An 8,403-nucleotide genomic window follows, 5' to 3' on the forward strand; every position below is an offset into this window, starting at 1 on the left:
TGCTAAGTAACTAAATAAAGATGTAATTTTAATGATGATTAAATTGAAGCACCTCATTAATTTCATGTGAGAGGTGGGGAAGTACACGGCAGCTCTTTCCCTAAATTCATTGTTTGTCTGGCCGCGAGACGTCCCCTCTCAACGTCTGGTTGAGTCTAATTTAAGTATGTAAATTTAATGGTTCAGTAAGTAAAATTGCCTTTATTGTTTGGAATGGTTTGCACAGTAATTTACGAGCTGGCAAGGCTCATTTGATAGGAGTGTATGATGGAGTAGGTGACTACAGTGAAGGACATGTTTATCTTAAGGATACAGGAGGAGAACACAGGGAACATCTGTAATCCAGGACCTTGGGATAACTGGGCTGCTGGAGGCTGGCCCTGGGACAAATCAGCCCTGAGGGCTGGTCCTGGGGCACACTGAGGCATGATGGCATGAGGTGACATCCCTGCCCTCTGTTCCTGCAGCCACTGGAGATCACACCAGGGCACCAGCTGGGCTGGGACAGCAGCCTGTGCAGGAGCACTGTCAGTCCCATCCCCAGGAAGGGATTTTTGTCATCAAAACAAAGGATAAGAGACCTCACAGACCACAGGAGTGACAAGAAAATGTTTGCAGCTGAGTTCAGGTCTTTTTTCTCCCCACAGTGCTGCTTGGAAAACCTTTCTTTCCAAGGAGCTGCGCTCTGGGCTCAGACAGTCCCTGTGGGGAAGGGGAAGGGGAAGGGGAAGGGGAAGGGGAAGGGGAAGGGGAAGGAGAAGGAGAAGGAGAAGGAGAAGGAGAAGGAGAAGGAGAAGGAGAAGGAGAAGGAGAAGGAGAAGGAGAAGGAGAAGGAGAAGGAGAAGGAGAAGGAGAAGGAGAAGGAGAAGGAGAAGGAGAAGGAGAAGGAGAAGGAGAAGGAGAAGGAGAAGGAGAAGGAGAAGGAGAAGGAGAAGGAGAAGGAGAAGGAGAAGGAGAAGGAGAAGGAGAAGGAGAAGGAGAAGGAGAAGGTTATTCCCAGTAACATGAGGAGCTCGGCTCTCACCTGGGGATGGATCCATGGTGAAGCCTGGCTGGGATGTGGGAGGTCCCAGGGAGCTCTCTAAGCCATCTTGCCACTGCCGTGTGTCACTGTCCCTCCTCCAGACTCCTTCATGCTGTAACCACCTTGTTATTATCGTGGGTTTTATTTAAAACTGCTTGTTCTGAGGAGCCTGAAGTGCTTCCTCACTTTAATGAAGCCTCACTGCACACTCACAGAACTTATTTCTCTTTATCTCTCTTACCTAGTTGGCTGATAAGGGAGGTGGCAGGGCCAGGGTTGGGAAGAGGACAGCCCCTCTCCAGCCCCTGACAGCATCCTTGCTATCACACACTGCGTCCCAAATCTGTCCTTTCAACAAATAAGGTAGTCTGGCTTCCAGAAAATCTGTGTAAGGCATGTTGCAGTCATAGAAAAATAAAAAGAAAATAACATGGAAGTGTTACAATAAGCAACTGTGCTTTATAAGCACAGGTAACACAGGATAGGGAGGAAAATCCCTGGAATGGACAGGGAGTGAGTGCTCAGTGGAGGAGGGCACATTGTCATCATTAGAGATATAACCCAGAAACACTCTCCACAGAGTCTGTGTTTTGATTTTGCCCAGCTGTCACAGCCTCCCTTGTTCAGGCTGGACAGATGTGTGCACCCAGAGGCTGCTGAGGGTTCTTTGTCCCCCAGTCTGAGTGCAGAGCAGGAGCAGGCACTGGGGCAGAGCTTGCAGGCACCAGAGCCCCAGGGCAGAGGTGATTTGCCCTGCATCCCACTGTGTCCCACTCACAGCTGCTGCATCTGGGGAAACTCCTGCTTTTCCCTGCAGTGACAACACCTGACCTGCTGCAGTGACAACACCTGCCTGTCCCTGCCTGTCCCTTCCTGTTCTCTGCCTGTCCCCTGCCTGTTCCTGCCTGCTCCTCCCATCCCTCCTGTCTCTCCTGTCCCTGCCTGTCCCCTCCTGTCCCTGCCTGCCCCTCCTGTCCCTGCCTGTCTCTCCTGTCTCTCCTGTCCCTGCCTGTCCCTCCTGTCCCTGTCTGTCCTTCCTGTCCCTGCCTGTCCCTGCCTGTCCCTCCTGTCCCTGTCTGTCCCTCCTGTCCCTGCCTGTCCCTCCTGTCCCTCCTGTCCCTCCTGTCCCCTCCTGTCCCTGCCTATCCCTCCTGTCCCTGTCTGTCCCTCCTGTCCCCTCCTGTTCTCTCCCTGCAGCCACTCCAGCACAGGAGCAGTGCGGGATCCTCGGCAGGACAAAGGAGAAGTGCCAGCACTGAGGACTTCACACAGAGCCACTATCCAGGGCCTTGAGACCAATTAGTCTCTATTAATTACCTTTGAAGCTCGCCTGCAGCTTTTTGAAATTCCAGCATCGTTCCCTCCACGAACACCTTTTAGATCCTTCAAGGGGCCAGGGCTGCCCGCACCCCGGCAGGCTGAAATCTCCCGGCTCAATTATGTCTTTCAACACAGCTCGTCACCTCTAATCCTGTGTCCCAAATACGAGGGCACTGACCTTTTCAAGCCTTGGGAAGGTTGTTCAAATGAAGATGACAACACAAAAGAAAGAGAAAGGGGAGGAAAAGGAAACTCCGTGTGACATGGAAATAAAAAAAAGAAAAATCTCGTGTCTGTGCAAAGGGTTTTGCTCTGCCTTCGTGTTCGTAATTTAGCAATTTTGAGATTAGTAACATCATACAGCCTGCAAGGAGAGGCAAACTGGGGCATTACAAAGCTTTACAAAAGGTCTGTCCTAAGCATGATAGGAGAGAGGATGAACTGCCACTCCTGGGCAAAGTAGTTCAGAGCTAAAAAATTATGTCAGCTTTGGCTCTGCCTAAAATTTCTGTTTTACACAATGGAATGAGGGAGATTTCTACCTGAGTCTTGAAATGGTGGTAAATATTTTCGGATTATTAATTTTAAATTTATGGGAAGGGGGAGTTATGGACATAGTGAGGGGTTAATCTTTTGTGGGAGGAGGTTGCAGTTATTTGTATTACGGTATTAGAGGGCTGAGAGGGCTGGTAGTTCAGTTGGTTTTGATGGAGAAGATATAAAAATTTAATGCTGGAAAGCAGATATGCAAAGCAACAACAAATTATCTGCCTGAGTTGCGCTGCTTTTTCCTGGGCAAAATACAAATAAAGAAAATGCATAAATGATAATGAACTCAAATGTCAATAATGGAAGATCTGAGTCACATGGGCAGGGAAACTTTTGTACTAATTATCCAAGTTTCAATCTCTCAGCGTGTCAGGAGCAGAGCAGCTTTAGCTGTTTGAGTCGTTTCTTGATCACGCCAACATCCATTGAAATAAATTCATTTTTCTTCCCTGCTTTTCAGCTCTTTTTCCATAGCCCTGGGATGTGACTGTCTTTATATTAATAGGAACTGCTGCCTGACAACCATTAAATGTGCATTTAAGCCTTTTGCATACCCTGAGCATGCTATAGCTGTTCCATGTCATGACTGCTGACGAGCGGGGTCAGGCCCTTTCCTCAGCAGATATTGCTGAGCCTATTAGGCCCTAACGGGGCCAGAACAAAGGATATTTACAGCCCTGCAGCACCAGGGGTCCCACACCAGCACAAGGGGGAGAAGGTGAGTGGGTGGGTGGGTGGAGGGATGGATGGAGGGATGGATGGATGGAGGGAGGGATGGATGGATGGAGGGATGGAGGGATGGAGGGAGGGATGGAGGGATGGAGGGAGGGATGGAGGGATGGAGGGAGGGATGGATGGATGGATGGAGGGATGGATGGATGGAGGGAGGGATGGATGGATGGAGGGATGGATGGATGGATGGAGGGATGGATGGATGGAGGGAGGGATGGAGGGATGGATGGATGGATGGATGGATGGATGGATGGATGGATGGATGGAGGGATGGATGGATGATGGATGGAGGGATGGAGGGATGGATGGATGGAGGGATGGATGGATGGAGGGATGGATGGATGGATGGATGGATGGATGGATGGATGGATGGATGGATGGATGGATGGATGATGGATGGATGGATGGATGGATGGATGGATGGATGGATGCATGGATGCATGGATGGATGGGATGAGTATTGCTGTTCTAAGATTTATCGACAGCACCAAGTTTTTCAAAGAAAGTCTTTTGGAAATGCCACTGTGGGAGGCTGTCGCAAGGTTTGCCAGGCTGGGAAATCTTCTCCTTGGGCTGCAAATGTGTCTTTGGCCTGGGCTCTGAGCCCTGCTCCCATGTGGAATGCATGGGATGGCATCTCCAGGTGCATCCTGTGCTGGGATGGGCAGAAGGGGTGCTGGGCACACACCCAGCAGTGCCAGGGCCCTGCCTGGCAGAGGGGTTTGCAGAGCTGTGATTGTAACACACCCGGGAGCTTTGGTTGGTGGATGATTTTGGGGAAGGCACAGGAGGGTCAGAAACCCAGCAGACACAGGAATAGTGTAACTATAGACTGGTTAAAGCTGTTTTGGACTCAGTTTGGAGTATTTTTGCTGCCCTGCTCACACCAGGGTTATTCCCCAGGGCTCCCCAGAGGCTGGAGCTCTGCCCACCCAGGTGCCATGGCAAAGACCCGTGCTGACACTTTGAAAAGCAATCGGTTGGAAGTCCATTACTTGAATTCATAGAGGGTTTTTTCCCTTTGGCTTCAGACAGAGTGGAAACCAGAGCAGACCCTGACCTGGTTACATAAGAGAAAATGTAAAAATAGCCCACGAGCGTGAGAAGGGAAAGTGCAGGAGAAGTGAACCTGAGTGACGGTTCCCAGAGCTGTCCTGGCTCCAGCTAAGATTTTCCCTCTCCTCCGTTGGACAGCTCTTGTGGGGTGATTATTTCAGCCTACAGAAGCCTGTTGTTGCAATTAAACACTTAGAAAGTGCAGGAAACAGACAGGAACAGAGGGAATAGAGAGGTGAAACTGCCTTGTCATGCTGAGCATTAAAAAATTATCTGCTCTGAAATGGTTTTGGGCCCAGAGACAGAAGGGAGATGATGGACCTTGGTGCTGGGTCTTTGGAGGATAAGAGGGCCAGCTCTGCAAACCAGGGTCCGGATGGGTTCTTGGATTTCAGAGTTAGGATGAGACTCCAGAGAGCACCAGCTTGGGGTATCTCTAGTTTGTGCCTCTGCTGCTTTTCCCATTCAGAGAGATCACATAAGGGAAGGGATGAGGAAAATTAAGCAGGGTCTGGTATTTCCTTTCACCTCAGGATGCTGTAGGGCTTTGAGAGATGGGCAAGTGCTATCTGCTAAAGGGAGATCTCAGAAATGGAGCAGGTTAAGTGACCAGCAAGGTGAGGCATTTGTTTATTAAGGCAAGAGAAAGCATTTCTCCTGAGCCACAGGCTTCCTGAGCCATCCAAGTAAACAACAACAAAAAAATACAGAACAAAACAGGATAAAGCTCATTCTTCCAGCCAGCTGCAGGTGACCACTTCCCCAAGGTAGCTCTTCTCCTCCTTTATTCCACTTGCTTTAGCATTCACGGCGCAGCAGCCGCCGGCTGGCTCCCTACCGGCAGGATATCAATGTCAGTCAAGACAAGGAAAGTCCGAATCCCCCCTGTCACAGCATGACAAGGAGGCCTGGGTGGTGGTTAAGTGGAGAGAGTAAAGGCTGATTTAGCACTCTCCCTGCTAAGAAGGCTTTGAGCGGGCAGGGAGGTGTCAGCGCAAGGTGACCGAACAACAACCCCGGTGTCCTTAGGGTGCACTTAGTGCTGCAGCAGGAGCTGCCGGTGTGCAAGGGGCTGGCTGGAAGCGCCAGGCATCCCAGAGATGCTGGGGTCACTGCCGCTTTGGCTTTTCCCCTTTCAGTTTTAAAACCGGGTGCGTTTTGGAGCAGTTGTCAAAGTGGAGATGGGAAGCTGCATAAAGAAGCACACGAACGGTGCTGGGAGGTGCCTGAGGCAGAAGGATGTGCTGAGGCCCCCCGCTCCCAGCGCTGCTGCTGGTGCTGCGAGGATGGGGCTGGGCTCACTTGGTGCCATCCTGGCTTCCACTGCAGAGGGGAGCCCGGCTTTCAGCCTCCTTCCATCCTCCTGTCGTGGTTTTGGCTGGCAGTGCCACGTCCCCGTGCCTGCTGCCAGCTGGGCTGGGCAGACAGCAGCAGGGTGGGTGTGCAGCCCCGGGCACCCACATCCCTCCCACAGCCCCTTCCCCGGGCGGGCATCCCCGCCCGGGCACAGTGCCCGCCGCAGGCTGCCGGCACCGCCTGCTTTTGTCTGGCTGGCAGCAGGGGATGGCTGGCTTTGATTATCACCAACACTGCGTCAGCAGCTCCTTCCCCGTTCCAGCCATGGCTTCTCCTCCGGCACTGATCCGCCCCGCATCCACCGAGGGGTGCGGAGCCACGGGCGGAACACGGGCGTAGCTCGCCCGCACCTTTATTTATTCCTCCCTCTTATTTATTTATTGGTTCATCTGACTGATATCCTTCCTGCTGCTTTCCTCTCTGCCTCAGGGCGCCCTGCTCCGGCTGGGGGGGTGGTCACTCAGCCACTGGGCCACGGGAATGGGTTGTGTCTGACAAAATTGTGGCTGAAGCAGTGCAGCCCTGCATCCCACAGCCCTGCGTCCCTCAGCCCTGCATTGTACAGCTCTGCATCAAACAGCCTTGCATCCTAAAGCCTTGCATCCCACAGCCCTGCATCCCTCAGCCCTGCATCTCACAGCCCTGCATCCTACAGCCCTGCATCTCACAGCCCTGCATCCTAAAGCCCTGCATCCTAAAGCCTTGCATCCCTCAGCCCGGCATTGTATAGCTCTGCATCCCTCAGCCCTGCATCTCACAGCCCTGCATCCTACAGCCCTGCATCCTAAAGCCCTGCATTGTACAGCTCTACATCCCACAGCCCTGCATCCTAAAGCCCCGCATCCCTCAGCCCTGCATCCCTCAGCCCTGCATCCCACATCCCTCAGCCCTGCATCCCACATCCCTCAGCCCTGCATCCCTCAGCCCTCAGCCCTGCAACCCTCAGTCCTGCATCCCTCAGCCCTGTATTCTACAGCCCTGCATCCCTCAGCCCCGCCTGCTGCCGGGCATTGTCCCTCTCCCGCTGCCGGGCACCCCCTCCCCGCCGCAGCCCTGCTCCCCCCGCCACCGCCCGCCTCCTCTGCTCGCAGCATCTCTCCCCTCCGCATCCGCTATAATTGACATTTTCCATCTGACAGGTTCTGTTTTCCCTTCCCGCAGTTGCTAAGGAAACCGGAGAGAGGGCCCGGGAGCCATTAGCTGCCGTCATCGCCTGCCCGTCCGCAGAAATGTCACTTCTGCTAACGAACACCGGAGGGAAAAAAATAAAATAAAAAATAAAAAAAGGAAAGGGAAAAAAAAAAGTTAAACCCCCGAACAAAACGCAGCACCGAGCTGCTGAAGAAAGGGCTGGTGGAAGGGCCCTGCCTCTCCTCCCCGTGCAAAAGTGGCGTGTCCTCACCCCGCTGGGGATCCTCAGCATCCTTTGCCTGCTCTGCCTTTGCCCCGCAGAACATGGGGGTGAGGGCTCCTCCCGGTGCCCACGGGCTATCCCCGGCCAGGGGAAGGGCACAGAGGTGCCCGTGGAGGTCTCTGCCCCCCAAAGGGAGGCAGCAAAGGCCCAGTGTCCTCCTGCACTGTGTATCCCACCCAGGGCAGGGTCTGAGGGGCATGAGCAGCCTCCTCAGCTGCTTGTTCCTCCTACCTCCCGCTGCTATGTTGTGATTTTAACTTGAAGAGGGTTTTTATTAAAAACCAGCCAGTTGCCCTTTGCCCTTTCCCGAGGTGATGATGAGGACAGGGGCTGTGGCTGCCCTTACAATTCCCTGTGGAATTGAGTTAACAAAAAGCAACACCCATTGACCAAACCACAGTGGTTCTGCACCACACCACGCATGGGTTCCCATTGTGTGGGAGTTGGAGTTTACTGCTGACTTCATATAAAGTCCTGGCATGTTCCTTCTTCTTCTGTTTGGAAACTTTTATTCCCCATCATGTTCTCTTCATCCCCTTCCCCTCTAATTCAGAGAAATGCCAATATTCTAGTGACTGAAAATACAACATGATCCAGCAGCTTGTTGGAAACCCCACATGAAATCCCTGGTGGAGGTGGCAAGAAAGCCAAAATTTCCATTCTGGAACACCTTGAATGCTACCATAATTCTTTGCTCAGTCACCAAGATACAAACCAAAGGAGATCCAGCTCCTTGGAGACACTTCCAGGTCCACACATCCCCCTGGACTGTCCTCCACGAGCTGCTCCAAATGAAGACAGAAATCCTTCTCCATTCTACCAAGCCTGCCTGACCAATGCAATTGCTGCAGATTACATGAAAATGGGTTTCTTTTGCTGTGGAAGTGCTCACATACAGCAAAGCCTTCAGGAACTTTGGCTTTATTATATGACATAACTCAGTGCACAATCA

The 8,403-nt window shown here is 52.4% G+C and overlaps 1 long non-coding RNA gene across 1 annotated transcript in view; it reads left to right on the forward strand.

Moving 5' to 3' along the window:
• The window catches only part of LOC134557218 (uncharacterized), a 110,627-nt gene extending 102,654 nt beyond the window's left edge, over positions 1 to 7,973 (forward strand). Inside the window, exon 3 of the long non-coding RNA XR_010082004.1 lies at positions 7,199 to 7,973. This is a non-coding gene — a long non-coding RNA (uncharacterized LOC134557218). The remainder of the gene's footprint in view (positions 1 to 7,198) is intronic.
• Positions 7,974 to 8,403: the final 430 nt, after the last annotated feature.

This window comes from Prinia subflava, chromosome 12 (assembly GCF_021018805.1).
Source record: "Prinia subflava isolate CZ2003 ecotype Zambia chromosome 12, Cam_Psub_1.2, whole genome shotgun sequence".
Classification (NCBI taxonomy): Eukaryota; Metazoa; Chordata; class Aves; order Passeriformes; family Cisticolidae; genus Prinia; species Prinia subflava.